Source organism: Ostrea edulis, chromosome 3, assembly GCF_947568905.1.
Source record: "Ostrea edulis chromosome 3, xbOstEdul1.1, whole genome shotgun sequence".
Classification (NCBI taxonomy): Eukaryota; Metazoa; Mollusca; class Bivalvia; order Ostreida; family Ostreidae; genus Ostrea; species Ostrea edulis.
Window position 1 is genome coordinate 38,768,807 of NC_079166.1, and position 18,079 is coordinate 38,786,885.

The 18,079-nt window shown below is 35.2% G+C and overlaps 1 protein-coding gene across 1 annotated transcript in view; it reads left to right on the forward strand.

Annotated features, from left to right (window-relative positions):
• Window positions 1-15,256: 15,256 nt before the first annotated feature.
• The window catches only part of LOC125673114 (adhesion G protein-coupled receptor B1-like), a 32,105-nt gene continuing 29,282 nt past the window's right edge, over window positions 15,257-18,079 (forward strand). The window contains exon 1 of the mRNA XM_048909449.2: window positions 15,257-15,333. The gene's annotated coding sequence lies outside the window, so the exon portion shown is untranslated. The remainder of the gene's footprint in view (window positions 15,334-18,079) is intronic.

Consider the following 18,079-nt stretch of genomic DNA (forward strand, 5'->3'; position numbering starts at 1 on the left):
AACAGCTTAGAACGAATATAGTAACATCAAGTGACCGGATATAACATTGAAAAATGTTACCTTCATAGTGGTTTATTTTTCTTTAGGTCACGATAACATGCAACATAATTTTCTCAACCTGCAAAACAATTGTTTTCATACAATCTTCAAAAGACGAGAATCAAAATGAAAATTGTGTACATACTGACGTCAAGATATTTTCGTACTTGTGAAATGTCAACATGAAAGGTGAAGATAACGAACAGTGATCAATCTCATAACTCCTATGAGGAATACAAAATAGAGAGTTGGGCAAACACGGACCCTTGGTTATAGCAGAGGTTGGATCAGGTCCCTAGGAGAAGTAACCATCCCCTATCACACCCACACTGAGTCCTAGATCATGTGATTTGCATAGAAATTCCTTGGACATCTATTTATTCACTTCTTATTCATTTTTGAATCGACAATATCAAAAATAACTTAAAACAACATTGAAGGTTTTTTCGATCTACATAAATGTAAATCGTATTTCAGACTACAAAATATTTTGTTGTTCGCTGTTTTAAAGGCGACTTTTCAACGTTGAGGTTAGTTTTGGTGTATTCAATCTTTATTTCATAATATCTATAATGAATAAAATAAATCATTCAAAATTTGATATATCACCTATTATCAAATATTCATATTGTATAAGTTGACTTAAGCTCGCCGTGTATCCTGCATACTTATTGCAAGGTAAGTGAAAAGGGTGAAGATGACGGAGTGGGAACTCTCATTAATACTATGAAGAATATACATTTAGAACAGGGCAAACAAGGACCCCTGGAAAGACCAGAGGTGTGGTCAGATGGCTAGAAGAGGTACGCATATCTCTGTTCACCAGTCACACTCCCTAGAATTAATAACCTCTCTGTCATGATCAGAAGTAATATAGTCACAAAATCAGTATGAAAAGAGTCGCCACACAATTGGCTTGAAATACGTCATACACCATTCCACCTAACAAAAGACTGTAATATAATGATTATAGAATTTTCGAAATGCTGACATCAAACGATACTGCTGAAACCCTTGTAACTTATTTATTAGTAGCGTGTCTCGGTTTGGAAATCAATCATACGGAAAACATACTCCCACTTATCGAACTGGTTGGAAAACAGAAACACCATATGAAGTTGATAATGGAATATTCCTACATAAATATTGGAAGTTAACGATGGAGTGGCTGAAGTCATCAGGTGTGCCGTAAAGTTGAGTTGTTAGCTTCTCATTAACACATATGTTCATCAAAACACGCAAATATGACAAAGACGTTGAAGATCCTGTGGTGACTTATATTATGAGTTCACAGGAATATATTGAATCCACAAACGTAACAAGTGTAGATTTCACAAAATCCAAATAATTAATAAGAAATTTTAGGTTGTAACTAAGATTATCAACCTATCAATTAAAAACCTATCGTTGTGTTAAGTGCTGTCTGACGTGTTTAATACCGATTGTTAAACCGTTCTTGGCACGCTGGTTTTGACTGCGGGTGACTCCGTTTACCTGATCAGGATATAGGGCTCGCGGCGGGTGTGACCGGTCGACAGGGGATGCTTACTCCTCCTAGGCACCTGATCCCACCTCTGGTGTATCCAGGGGTCCGTGTTTGCCCAACTATATATTTTGTATTGCTTATAGGAGTTGTGAAAATGATCACTGTTCGTTATCTTCATCTTTCATTATCGAATATAATACATGTAACACGAATTCTTAAATGCCCGACAAGACGTTTCACACGAGAGATGAAAATAGAACGCCTCTCGATGCCACACCTTATTACTTTCACTAAAACTTAAAGATACGCTATTAAATGTATGATTTTATGACATTTGAAAATTGTCAAGGACAGGTAACATGTTACACTTACAAGATTTTACATAATTGACAGAGGCATTGTTATTCTGAAATCTGATAAATACATCGACATATGTCAGTATTAAAATATTTTGGAGAGTTTTTGATTAATATCATATTTAGCTGTATGAAAATATGAGCTGATTGTTATAAAATGTTATATTGTGTATACCTAGAATGTTAGCAATAGGTCTCTGTAAATCAATAAAAGACAGTACCCCTCCCCAATTCAGTTGAGTACCAGTTGAATAGAACATGATACAATTTAGAACTCTCTTAGTGACATGAAAGGCATCCTATGCCTAGGGTGGTTCAGAACCATTCTTGTCTGTCATATGTAAATGAAAAACACGAAGTCATGTGACTGCAGCGCGTAAAAAAAAACAATCCTTGTTCAAAATTGTGCAGTGATTCAAATCCAAAGTACGTTTCTTGTAATATTTTTTTAAAGAATATTTTTCAATTCTATGTTCTCTGGAAGAGAAGAATGTGTTATTTTAATTGAGGGTTGAAGGATATGGCACTCAGAGATATACGTTTCTAAAATCACATTTAACATCCTGTGAGGAAAAAATGAAGTCCTCAAGGTAAAGCTTTCGTGTGGCTCACAGATATTTGAAAATTACTATGGCATCATCAGATTTTGTAGAACTCAATTTCGTAGATTTCGTGGGTATCCCACAATTTCAAATCACAATGAAATATACAAAATTAACATTTCATTGTAGCCGTACCACAATGAAAAACAATTTATTTGATGTTTCATTGTGCAGAAATCATAATGTTTAAATAAACAACAATTTTATCAACATACAAGACGTTTATTTAAGCAGGAGATATATTCAGGTCAAAATAAGATATATTTATCTTGAACTACAGCTTATTCATGTCTAGTTGTGAAGTTTTGATACGCAAGAAAAGTATAGGTTACATACTTTGACCTGTCACTGACTACTCATCATTTGATATCTAATTGAAGTATGCGTATATCAATAATGTGTGAACTTGATATGTCCATATTTTTGGACCCTAAACGTTCATACCATGTTGGATTTTATCGGAATATATCACTATTTTAAAACGACAAGTAATTACGTATATGTAGTACCCGACATGATGTCTCATCATGTTGCAATATGGAGAGCCAACAGCAAAAGCTGTCCCTCATTAGTGAATAAAATAAGATATGCGTTATGTTAATCTGTTGTCGTGGTTCATCGATTTGTGACATTCCAGAGACTTTACAAAACTTAACATGTATTTACAACTCGTCGATGAAACTGGACACGTGATTACAACAAAACAGAAATTGATCCATCACTTTTTTCGCGGTAACTCAATATGTTAACACACTTTTAAATCATTGTAATATATCGATCAATCATTTCAAGTTCATAACAGCTTAAACCCGCCATATGTGAACATGTTGATCTAGATTGTCTGCATATTTATATTATCTACATTTTTACAAAAAGGATCGCATTTCAACATTACAAGCACTGCATGTCGGCATTGATAATTTGTACACATGTATCCAGCAAAGAAAAAGTTTTAATTTTGCTGTTCATTTTATATGAATTTCTATGAAGATTTTTATCCCGTGGGGATCCCGTTAGAGTAGGTCCTCAGTACCCCTTGCTTGTCGTAAGAGGCGACTAAATGGGGCGGTTCTTCGGATGAGATTACAAAAACCGGGGTCCTGTGTCACAGCAGCTAGCAGTTGTGGCGCGATAAAGATCCCTCTCTGCCCAAAGGCCGTAGTGCCGAGCATATGCCTATTTTGCAGCCATTCACCGGCAATGGTGACGTCTCCATATGAGTGGATAATTCTCAAAAGGGACGTTAAACAATATACAAATCAATCACTCTCCAATGATAGCAAACATAGTTGCACTTCGCATCTTGCATAATTACTGTGGAATCATTAGATTTCATGGGAATAAAATTATCGTGGGTGTTTTTATTCTATCCCATGCATTCCAAACCACAGTAAAATATATATACCATTTGTAAAATGTTTTAATGTGCAGAAACTATATCTTCTAAATTACATCCTTTCTAAACTGTACATTCTTAACAATCTATGAAAATTGGCACCCACGTATTTAAATGACTCCACGGTATCTTGCTTGTCGATAAAAGTAACATATACCTAATTGGCAGAAAATTACCACCGTAGATCTTCAATTCACTTGATATGAAACATTAACTTGATTCCAACGTTAGAACGGTAGCTCAGTGGTAGAGCGTTCGCTTTGTAACTATGAGGTCGTGAGTTCGAATCCCGCTTGTACAATGACCACGTCAAACCTAATACTAGTATGCAAACATAGGTAGTGATTGATGCTTCGCTAAATGCTCATTTAGACGTGAGAAGCATGGGTCTTTCGAATGAAAGGCGAAGATAACAAATAGTGATCAATCTCAGAACTCCTATAAGGAATACAAAACACAGAGTTGGACAAACACGGACCCCTGGATGTTCTTAAAAACGGAAGTCCCATGTCGTGGCAGGTGTTATAATGCTTAAAAAGCATATGTCTTAATTTGTGGTACTTCACCTACAGCTGGTGACGTCTCATTATGAGTAAAATATCTGGAAGGGACGTAAAACAAAGAAAACAAATCAAAATTAGAGCATCTATACCAAATCAACCGAATGTCCTGCTGTTTAATAGATTTGTTATCTGATAGTCCTCTTGTTGTGCCAATTTTAGCAATGACCATAATTCAAATACACAACTGTGTAAACGTTGGTTGAATTCAGGTGAATCGAAACTTGCATTTCTATTGATATGATACCACAAATCAAAATATACAAACTAAATCTCATATATTAATTTTGTTTGTGAGTCACATTCTTTATCTAAAGTGGACACTTCAATTGAAATGTAAATGAGGAAAATCGAATGATATTGCTCATAAATATAATGTTGAGAAATCGCATGTGATATTATCATTCCAAATTAAAATAGATTTCCTCCAACAGCAGATATTTTGCTACTGATTGTCTAATTTTTAACTGTTCAGGGCTGCCCACGCCATAGCAAATTGAAACAGAACCTTTGACAGCTATCTTGTATATTTTCAGAGTTTGGCTACCGGTAGAACGTAACTCTAAATTGTACACCAAATTAGCTTATCTGTTAATCAATTTAGTGTGCAACAGCCGTTCTGTTTTAATCCTAAACAGTTTCAAAATCAACTTCGGCGTTTAACAGCTACGCCAGTAGTTTCTAAGCTTGACATCAATTTGCAAGCTTATAATAGCTGTCAGGAAGTTTGTATGGTACGGCTGCATCAGGAAAAAAATTCACGTAACTTTGCAAACTTCTCGCCCGCCAACATTCAATTCAAGTTAGTCACCAAGCCTTATACATGGTGAACAGATTGTAGAGGGTTGAAGATCTCTAGAGAATCCAGATGCAACATTTTAGATAGCCAATTATGTAATTTGTTTTTAATATTTCACAGACCGTTGAATAGCATTACTTAAAATGGCATAGTATTGACCATTATAGTAGACTATAGCCTTGAATAGAAACTACCACTTTGGTTTTACCCCCATCCCTGTTGGAAGACAAAACTCTCCAAAATATGAGTTAATATATTTTCTATGTATCTTTAAAACAGGAAGACTAATCGTCCACTCTAACTTCTCCTACATGTAACTGGCTCCCTTTATAAAGACAGGTCTCTATCACACACATTTATTCAGTAATGACAGGTGAAACAGAAATATTAGATATCAATTAGATACACAGTTTTAATTGGACAGTCATGGTGCAATATATAGAAAACATACAAATTGACTGAAAACAGTTGAACAACAAAAAAGAATGCTAACGAACGAAGAAAATGGTCATTTTATATCTAAGGAATTCTAACGAGCAGCTGATAACAGATAAATTACAAATTAGAATACAGACAAAAAATGTATCATTGATAACTGTGACGGCTAAATAACATCTTTTAAAAGCCGAATTTCTTATTGAGGTGAAAGTGTAAAAATGTGTTTTGATGAAAATTATGAGAATCGAATATAACTGATGTGATTTACTGTAGGTGTTTGTTATGTCTATTGAAATCCGCTTTAATTGTGTCCGCTGTGGTTATGAATGACAGTATGACCATGTATTTGTTTATAAATGCCACAGAATTGTAACAACTGTTATCAGTAACGCAGTGTGAGACGAGAGATAAAATATTAATCCGATAGCCTTTGATAATGTTCACTCTGAATGTTGATTTTTTCTTTTCTTTACAGTTCTTAACATCATAGTCTAACGTCAATTTGTTTCAAAGGGTTTGTTAGATATGTTGAATATTTGACACGTATAAAAGGGCATTGCGGCTCAAAGCTGCTGAAATTAGTTTGTACTATCTTCTGGTGAGATAGAGGAATAAAAACTATATAACCATGCCAGATTGAAACATCAATGACGTGTTTAAAATCTACCGTGTTTTCGTGCTTATTCATTTTAACTCGGATAAGTTAAGTTGTGTCCCGTGTTGTCATTTACATTCGATTAGTAGAGGGTTAGAGGAGAAAATTTATTGTGATTTGTGTGTATTAAACAACCGATAACTGACGAAACTATCAAAAGAATCACAAGTTGTAACACTTCGTAAGTACCAGTTTTACCTTCATCAATTCGAACTTAAAAACATGGTCTTTCACGTTGGGGAACGTTCATATTATCTGCGCATGCTCACGTCTATGAAGCCGAAGTTATATTTTGTTTATATTATAGGTCATCAAAGCTTCTTGATTGTTAAAATGATATGTTTGATCTTTGAAAAATTCAATTAACAATTTTTGTAAAGTTCATACTTTCAACAATTCAACAGATCTACAGAACGTTACTGTTCATTGCACCATTGTATCGCTTTAGGTATAATCACCATTACATTACGAACTGTAATTTGGATGATACTGTAAATGCATTAATCTTCGTGAGAATCTTTTTATCGTTAATTCTGTAATAAAGACATATCCACAAATTTCAAATCACCCACAGGCAAATGATATTGACAAAACGATGTGAAATTATGACACTTTAAACCATGAAAGTTCCTACAAACGCAATTATTTTTCTCAAACCAATAACATTTGGGGGAATACAACAATAAGTGATTTTGCAATCTATCATGAAAACAAAGCGTTAAAAATAAATGAAAATGTTTTGAAAAGCATTCAACTTCATCCGCGTATAAAACATTGATATGACGTCATCCTTTGTTCTTTATATACTTTCTATTGCTTTAAATGCCAAGAACAATCCAATAAGTTACCTGTAAACCTCTAATAAGTTTAAAAAAATATGTCCATCATTAGAAATAATTATTCAACGGTTTTTTCAACTTATTGGACGATATTGTGTAACTTATTGGACGGTTACAGGTAACTTGTTGGATGGTTACAGGTAACTTGTTGGACAGTTACAGGTAACTTATTGGACAGTTACAGGTAACTTGTTGGACAGTTATAGGTAACTTATTGGACAGTTACAGGTAACTTGTTCAATGGTTACAGGTAAACTAAAGGGTTTAAGCCAACAACAATACAGACGCAAATTAATATTTGTAATTCATGAATTCAATATGTTCTACTAAATTATGAAATGTTTCATCCATTTCACAAAACACAAAAAAGACTTGCAGTGCAATGTCAGAAGTTTGAATGAAATGTTTCCTGATTCTATTGGAATCTCACTTCAACCATTCATTTTTTTTTAATTCCCCAAATTGAACACAGATATCGGAAAATCACTGAAACATCTAAACCAATAATTCCCTTTAGTATAATTTTCTGCTACAATTTTAAGATTCACACTTTTTTAATATTCCTTGCTGTATTTTGAATTTTGCTGGATCCAGAGGTACATAACGAAACTTCTTGACAACGCCTTTTTATGTTTTCTGTACTAACATATCCTTATTCTGAATCATTATCTTCGCTTCTATGAATAATTTCACTTCATTTCAAGGGATATACATTGTGGGTTCTTTTGGCTGTCATTAATTGTTTCTTCATCCAAAGTATTTAAAAAACACCATGCTTTTCTAATCAACGTTCGGTTCCGTAGCTTTCTCATCCTATATATCCAGAATATTTCACTAATTAAGACAGTATTCGCAGCATTTGTATTTGTATCGTGAAATTTTAATTGTGCAATGAAAATGGTGTCCCCATCAGAGTAAGACATGTTGATATGACTCAGTATTGTACATTGAGTGAATAAAAAACACATGCAGTACAAGATGATACCCTTCATACTTTACGTGACACTATCCAATAAGTGAACAATAGAAACTTATACACAAGACTGGTTATATTGTCAGACTAAGTAAGCCTGTCAATTCTTAGAACAAAAGATGCAATGTTTTAAGTAGGTTACAGGTCTCACACTGTTCACTCTGTATGAAAAAAGAACTATTGTTGGGCTTAACGGCCGTCCAAAAGTTGTTTCTTTTAATCGAATGGACAGTTTTCGGCCTGTAACCTTTACATAGATCGGGTCCATGTAGGAACACAAGAGTGAAGACGAACTTTTCCAGCCCCCTGAAATAGGATACTAAACTCGAAAGCCATCTTCAAGAATATTGCTTTCAAGATGTATGTAATTAGCCTTGAAGACGATTTGATAAACTCTGTAGGGTGCACTGTTATGTAAAATTTGTAAAAGAATTTTACGTTTGTTTGCTAATTCTGGGTGGTGTTGACATCAATATCACTTAAACATTGTAGAAAAACCAAACATGATAAAGAGTTCAATGCCATTGATGAAAATTGACAGAGTGTACATACCAAATAATATCACAACTTGTATATCCAAGAGATAACCAGCAACTGGAAACAGGCAAATACGTATTTAAAGAGACGATAAAGTCTAAGGCATTATCATTATGTATTCTATGTCCTAACATGCTTCATATCTATATATCGAAATTCGGAATACTGCAATTGTGAAAAATTGTTTCAGCACAAATATTATTTTGGAAGATACGAATTATTAACTTTCTTTAAAGTTACATATGTTTAATATCTTATGTGAAAGCATAATTATATCAATACGACAGTATTCTATAAATAAAATACGACTGTAAACACATAAATGAAAAGTGTTTCCAAATACGATCCGTGTTTTTTACACGTTTTCTTCCCTAAACAAACCAACAATCCTTGCATCTATGCATACCTATCTACTTGTGGTGTTTTACTCATGGTTTAGAATAACGAATATAGTTTGATAGGCCCTTATTCCAATAGACGATTGATTGAATGATTGTATATTGTTTAACGTCCCTCTGGAGAACATTTCTCTCATGTAGAGACGTCACCATTCCTGGTGAAGGGCTACAAGATTTAGGTCTATGTTTGGCACTTATGGCCTTTGAGCAGGGAGGGATCATTATTGTAGGAGTTATGAGATTGATCACTGTTCGTTATCTTCACCTTGCATTGTACCACACCTGCTGTTACACGGGGTAACGGTTTTTACGGTCCCATTTAGTCGCCGCTTATAACAAGCAAAGGGTACTGAGGACCTATTCTAACCCGGATTCCCACTGGACCCTATATACATGTATTCGAAAGATGAGATCCAAGTCAAAACTTGCTCTTATTATAAAGCGTCATTATAGATCCATTAACCATGTCAGTTTGGAAACAAACACATCTTACGTGTATTTCTTAGTACATATGTACCTTTCAATTTTCAACTTTAGTCATTTATACTATTTGATATTTCTATCATGAAAAGGGTGAAGATAACAAACAGGGATCAATCTCATAAATCCTATAATGAATACTTTAGAGTGGGACAAATACGGACCCCCGAAAATTCCAGGGAAATATTGCTACATGAATATGGCCAGTTGATGGTGGAGAAGCTGAAGTCATCCTGTTTGTCATAAAGTTAATTTGTTAGTTAGCCGTTAACGTCTAAAATATGAAACAGATATGGAAAACTCTCTGGTGCCTTTTTTTCGATTTCAATGGAATATTTCGAATCGATATATACATGAAAATGAAAATTGTTAATACACAAAACGTCGTCAGCGTATCTAACCGTCGAGGTGTAGGCAGCAGCAAGAGATGTTTTCTTCTCGTGTAGAAGCTTTTGAATACATTCTGCCTCAAAATCAGGTCAGCTAATAAGGGAGCATTTGTGCCAATAGGAAATCCAACTTCAGAGTACTTGTAGAATCAGAGTAGTGTTTAATAGAATAATGTTTAGGTGACTGATCATATTGTTGTGTAGGTTGTATTGCACGAAGACTGTCGTGGTGAACACGGCATTTTTACCAATGCTGTAAAACTACAAGGTGAAAAACAAATACATTTCTTAATCCGGAAACATGCAGTAGATTTTAACTGTCTTGATATATGATTAAAAGGCATATTATTTTCTCAGCATCTACGAACTGTGTTTAATAATCTAGCTTTGATGGGGGAAATGTTTTGAACATGTAGTGCACTGGACGAAATGGTGAAGATAACGAACAGTGATAATAATTCCTCGAAAGAAACAAAATTAAGAGTAAGGTAAACACGGATGTTTGGACATACCAGAGGTAATATCAAGTGCGTAGAAGGAGTAAGCATCTCCTGCGGACCCGTCAGTCCCGCCATGAGTCCAGCATCTTGATCAAGCAAACGGAACAACCGTAGTCAAAATCATTATGCAAAGAACACCTAAACAATCGATGCAAAACACGTCAGGCAGCATTCGACCCAATGACAGGTTGTATTTCTATATTAGGTTGTTTTATCAATCATAGAATATGCGAACACTGACTTCAAACAAGGCTCATGAAACCCCTGTAACATTAACTTATCTGTCATTCGCCTGATCATACGCAGAACATGCTCTTGCGTATCGAATCGGTTGAGAGACATAAACATCATATGCAGGTGATAATGGAATATTGCTACATAAATTGGAGAAGTTGACGATGGAAAAAAATGATCACCAAAAACTACGTAGATACTGTCAATGACGAACGCCATCATCTTTTTAATGTTAATCTAAGAGTACTCGTGCGTAGAATCAGAGTGATGTTTATCAAAGTAATTTTGGATGATTAATCACAAGGTACGAATATTTCCATGTTCCATATTTATTGACGAAGCAGCTGTCTATGATGTCAAAAATCCTAGTCGTTACTTTATTGTCAGGAATGGTCGTGCAAAGTATTGAAAAGTCATACGTTTTGATGTTGTTGATTAGGGAAAAGTTTTGTAATTTTAGATTTACTAAACGTTCTTTGGAAGTTTTTTTTTTAGATTCCACATTCGATTTACATCACTTCTCGCATATGTTGTGGCACAATATATATGAAGTTTCTCTTTCACAGCCGTTAATATTTCCGCGTGGTGTAAAATGAAACAGTGAATTTATAAGTGTGGAAACGGTGACAGAAGGTGGGGATCTTTGTTCATGTGTTTCGCCTAAAAACGGTCAATAACTTCATTAGCGTTTACATTTCTGTGATAAATTCTCTACTTTTGATTGGATGCTGGACATTTGTTTGGCTAAAACGTAAGTAATGACCTCGAGAAATGACCACGAGAGGTTTTCTTGCCTAGTTAGTTGAGCGGTCTTTTGCACTGGCCATAAGCTGCTACGGGGTTTAGTTCCGTACGTCGTGAGTCCTTTACCTGGGTTTTAATACTGTAGGTATCTCATACCATTGATCTCTCTATAGATAACAGTTTATCACAAGTTTAGGTTCTTCTTGTTTCGCAGAATAGTCGTATCTGTGTTATCATAGGTATTATCAAAATTTGACATATTGGAGAGCAAACAAATACACGTTTAATTAACAAATAATCGGCGGTAGGTTTGAGTAAAACGTTGAAAAAGTTTTAAGTGTCAAACTCTAAAAGCAGTGATAGGAGGGAACGGGGTGTCTTAAATAACCAGACCAAAAAAAACTTTATTTTATTATTCAAAAATGGAAAATTGAGTGAATACACTTTAAAATATTTTATGTATGAAACCCCCGAATGCCAAACAATTTCACAAGATTTCATAGTGGTAGATTAAAGAAATCTAAGGAAAAGGAGAGGTAACCACTCTTCCCCTACAATATAGTATACATTGTATGTCTTTCTGTTGCCTATATATAACAACATTGTTAATCAACATAAATGAATCAACAAGAAAGACTAGCAAACTCTTTTATAGTTTTATTAAAATATCAGCATTTCACATGTGAAGACTTCATCGACTAAAATGACTTGGTTTATTCCCATGCATCTAGTCACCATCTTGAAATTTCCCGATGGGACATACAGCAAACGTGCACTCGACCAACCGAAACCGGCTATTAGAACACGTAGAACTTGGCAACTGATCTAATGTACCTGACCGATCATCTGTACATCGGACTCGATGTTACATGTACTATAATCCAACAATTCTTACTCCAGTGTCTTTGTTGGTTGGTTGGTTGGCTGACTGGTGGTTGGTTGTTTGGTTGTTTTATGATACATGTATTGGGAGGTCATCACCTGTAGATGAAGTACCACAAATTTAGAACGTTAACTATGCTCAGGACCGTAGCAGAGAAGTTTCTTTAATGTGCCAATGCCTGTTGAAACACAGAATATTCGTTTTTAAAGTCATGTCCAAAAGACCCGTAATTCTCACTTCTGAATACCGAACGTTTGATGGAGGAGCAATCGATACCTATATTTCCATCTTAGATTCGACGCGGCCATGACATGAGTGTGGCACTAACTCATGACCTCCCGTTTACGAAGCGAATGCTCTAGGTCACCATTTCTTTACAATTATAGTGCAAGATAGTCGAAAGTGAGTAGAGACACTCGAGTTTTACTTGAGTGATCAAAAATAATAATCAGTGGTATCAATTTTGAAATCTCCAATTTATTTTTGGCCCAATATGTTGGAGAAATTTAATGTTATGTTCACTACAAAAGCACGTGTAGGTGAAGTGTTGTCTCAGCCAATCGGAAAACTTGAGATTATTCGATCATGTAATAATTTGCTTTATACCTGGCGAATTAATATATGTACTATGATTCACTAGTAAATATAGTAATCGTGCCATGGCCGCGTTAAACCCAAGACGTAAATATGGGTACTGATTGCTTCTTCGCCAAACGCTCGGCATTTCGAAGTGAGAATCAAGGGTCCTTTGGATAAAAACGGAGGTCCCGTGTCTCGGCAGGCGTTGGAACGTTGAAGAACCCTCACTGCTACGGACCAGAGCGCTATGCTTACATATTGTATGGTACCTCATCTACAGCTGGTAACGTCACAGAATGAGTATAAAAAAAATTCCCACGGGACGTTAAACAAACATAATCAACCAACCAGCTACCAATTACCCATGGCTACTTATCTTTGAAATGACAGAATTCTGGAATTAAAATATGATCAACATGATACTAATATTTAATGTTTCATCAACAAAATGTTTTGTTTCAATGTTGATCGTTCTATTATTGAGAAAATCTAACTCGATTTTAAATCAATATTTCTTACATTGTATAAAATATATTATAGCCACGGATGAAAACGACGTGGCTTCATTCAATGAGCGCCGTTTGCCTTGAGATGAATTATCATCTAGTCAAGATTCAAATAAAGTGTTAAATATTTGATAACGCTGTCAGGTGTTTACGTTATTTGTCGATTTTCTTGGAACAGTGATAACCTGGTATAAATACGTATTTGTCGTTGTGATTAATAAGTGGTAATTTTATACGTAAATTGCACGTGTGTACATATTATCTGAATCAAAAACAATATGTTATACTCTGTTAACAAAGTTCTGGTCTCTTCGTCTTTGTTAAAGACATCTGTAATAAATTTTAAAAACGAAAAAACAAGCAATCTGTATATTGTATCAAATCCCTTTGGAATCCTGAATTACCACACTGAGCAGCAATGTATACCTTTTCGTCGTTTACCGTTGTCGATAGGCTCTATTCAACAGTGAATAACGTTACACTATGGATTGTAAGCCTAACTGTGAACCACTGGCGGCTACAAGGGGTAGTGTGGGCGCACCCCCCCCCCCCAACCTTCTAGAATTTTCAAAGATAACAATTGTATGTGCTTAAAATGGAACAAATTACCTTTTGAAATTTTAAAATTCCCTTTTATACGGTAGTTGGTGTCCCCCTCCCCCCCCCCCCCCCTCTCCCGTACCACTCCCAATCATGTTTGGTTCAGTCCTTGATTCTGAATCCCCAGTAGTCGATATACATTTTCATGGGGCTTAGATATGAATCTAGAGAAATCTTAGTGTCTGTTTTCAATACTTACGTTCAAAGGAAAGATCATATACCCTATGTTGACAATGAACTAAGTGAAAACAAGTTGAAATAATCCTTAGTTTTACCATTTTTGCCTTCCTGTACAGAAGGTCCTTAATTTAAATGTATGTGTACGATAATATACAGATCAATAGAAGAATGACAGATTTTGCAATCCAAATGCGTGTACGTTTTTAAAAGAACATGGGAGCCCCAGGGGCCCCCCTCGGCCCCCACCAAAGATTTACCCTGAACTCAATGGGAATATAAAAGTGGCTCCAGACTCTCTATCTCTGAGGACTGGTCTCTTTGTCTCGAACGATTTATTGTCTGCAAGTAAAAAGAATAACATTCCGCTTGTTACCAATTTATCTGGGGATTACGATTTGTTAGAATGCCTACATAAGGTAAATTTCATTATCCAAGGGCAATAACTCGCAGACTATATTAGACATTGATCATCTCTGCATTAAGTATCTTGTGGTGCTCAAAAACAGATCACCTAGGTAAAGGTGTAATATTTTTTTCAACGGACATGGTTTAAACATCTGTTCAGTACTGTGTAAGCTAAATATTTTGCAGGCATGATAACACAAATACACAGTCCCTTCATTTGTCCTTTTAACTCGACACAATTTGTGGGCACTGTTACAACAGCAGTTTGTTTAGATTAACAAGTTTTGCCAGTCTCATTCATTTAGAAATGGGAAATATCTGCACCACCATCACAGAGGGTTTTCCTGATGACGAAATAAAAGTTACAGGTCGTTGGAAACCATGTCCGGTCCTTCGTGTTACCTCGTATTGTATGGAGATAATTTCAAACTTCAAGAGCCTCGGCGCATCCCAAGAACACGTCTAATAGATACACAGTTAATGAATTATTGATGTGGGTGAGAGTTATTAGACACTCTCAATTTATTGGAAAACATCTACTCCCTTTTCACTAAGATGGGGTTCAGTTGTCAGAATAAGGTAATTACATTCTGTTTAATATATTCAAGGAGCTATTAAGCATTTCGCAAGATCTGATAGCAGCAGATATTTCCAGTGGATGAATAAACCCCTTAGTAGAATAGTTGGAATACAGAATGTGAAGGGCTATAGTGGTCATAAATCTCTATCATGTGGCAGTGGACTCAAATTAAAAGGTAAATTCATTGATGACTGTTTAATTTTTCATTCAAAGTTGAATGTTGCTTTTACGTCGGTGGCCAGACTTGGTTTACCCAGCTTGCTGTTCGCCCCGTCAGGGACGACACATGAAAAATGTTGTGAGTGAGTTCTGTTCTCCGGCAATAAATATGTTGAAATTTCTATAATGATGAGTATTACATGTGCCAATACGACGAATTGAATCCAAAACTTGATAAACTTTACGAAGTAAATTTTCCTGTCGATTTCGTTGTCAAGTACATGAACTGGTGTATGGGTATGGGAATGCCCCACAAGCAAGCTTGTGATTTATCATTATCAATCGCAGTGGTTTTTATCTTTGCATTTTTCAATATGTTCAAGATTGAATTTACAATCTCAGCGAATTCCTATCAGATATAGGATAATAAACTACATGTAACCTACTGATAAACGAGCAAAGAATTTATGTCTTCAACGAAGTATGGAAAAATTTGGACACTACAAAACATTACCTCCATTCTGCACGCTGTGTTTCGCTTAAATTATATCGTTACTGATAGTATAAATCTGCTACTTTGTTAATATATGCATTGGGATTCATACTAAGGTAATTACGAGACATTCTGCCTTTGTAATGTGTCCGTACTTATTAAGCAAGGATACGTTTTGAATATTTTGATTCTGACGAGTTTTTATCGTTTGAATACGAATATGAAAATTTGCTGTTGATTTAAACTTCAATACATATGTACCTTGTATTTCAGTCACTCCTAGTTTGATCCCATGGGGATCGGTGATGGAATAAGTCCTCAGTATCTCTTGTTTGTCGTAAGAGGCGACTAAATAGACCGCAAAAACCGAGGTCCCGTGTCACAGCAGGTGTGGCACGATAAAGATCTCTCCCTGCTCTTAGGCCATAAGCGCGGAGCATAGGCCTAAATTTTGCAGCCCTTCACCGACTATGGTGAACTCTCCATATGAGTGAGAGATTCCCGAACCTGTTAAACAACATCTAACCAACCACTCCTAGTCTGTATCTGAGTTTTGCTGCTCTTACAATACTTCCTCTGTTAAACCGGTATCTTCTCATGCAGTAACGGACAGTTTCTTTTACCACTGCTCTTATTGACCTTCCTCGTGTGAACCTCAATATTCATACTTCCAGTCTGGATATTCAACTTTCTCATCTCAGTTAATCTGAGCATCGCTCGTTGAATGTTGGGATTTCTAACGATTTTATAACACCTGCCGTTTTTCTAAATATTAAATCTTCTTACATAGTCGTCATATCTCTTATGAATTATCTAGCAATTTATTTGTCTTTCTTTAATTCTTAATATCTAGGATTATTGTTGCACAAAAGCTTATTCATTCAACAGTTCATTATTATAATTATATCTAAAGAGCGCTACCTAGGAGAAATGCAATCACCTTCAACATTCACAAGTCTAGAAATTTTGTGAAGATTTGGATTCAGTGAAATCGGATCAAAGTGTTTTTTATGTATAATTTTATTTCAATTCAACTTTTAATTGATAAAAGACACGATGCCTATTGATCTGAATGCAATACAATAAATCAGTCATAGTTAATATACAAACAAAATGACTAAATTTTAGATTAAATATATCTTATATTCTATAAATTATAATGGGATTGGGCAGAAGTTATCACAACATATATCATGAAAGTGAAGATACCCCCGGACGTAGTACATGTAAATACTTACTGGATGAAACTTTGATTTACTATAGTAACAGATGATTTGATCTTACTATGAAGGAGGTTATTTGTTTACAGCATGCATCCAACTGGGATTGAGTAATATCTCTATAGTTCTTCGGATGAGAGCGCAAAAATCGAGGTTCCGTATCAGCAGGTGTGGCACGAGAAAGATCCCTCCCTGCTCAAAGGCCGTAAGCGCAGAGCATAGGCCTAAATTTTGCAGCCCTTCATCGGTAATGATGACGTTTCCATATGAGTGACGTTAAACGGTATAAAATCAATCAATCAATATATCTATGGTTGACGATGCATTCAGAAAACATTTCGTCTATCTTTATCATAACATGGCTTCTCCCACGTATATTTTGTTTCCGTGCATTTTCGTTTTCGATGAGATATATTTAAAATTGATCATTCGCTCTTCTTTTCTAATTATTTCATATTTTTATTTTTGCAAATTGGCAAGAAGCAAAATTAAATATGAATGGGAAATAAGCATTAGATGAGGATTGTGTTCTAATTATAGATGGAGAAGCTTTATATTTTTACCGTTGTGTGATTGGTATTATTTATGTATCTTTGTACTTTAAAAGTTCTATCTACTTAGCAGAATGCGTATTCTTTTTATAACTAATGGCGACAGCTATTAAAAAGTTGAGTTTTGTATAGATAAATACCATTCAGTTGATTGTTCTAAATTAGCAAAAAGAAATAAAACACCAGTCTGGATATACTTTAGAAACAGAGACGCGGAATTTGAATCCGATTGTGTATAAACAAAAAGATTCTGTTCTAAGCTACCTATATGTTTTTTTCGAACTTCTTTAATCAAGTCATGATCATGTCGTAGTAATACTAATTGTTGTTTTCGGGACATGTTTCAAGCACTATATGTCCTGTTAACTGTAATTTGCCTCATCGAAATAAAAATTTCATGAAGAAAATTTTAACAACCTCCAAATACTACTGCCACGCAGTTGATCCTTTTCTTAACTCTCCGTCTTTCTTTTCTGTAGTAAATATTAGAGTTTTATA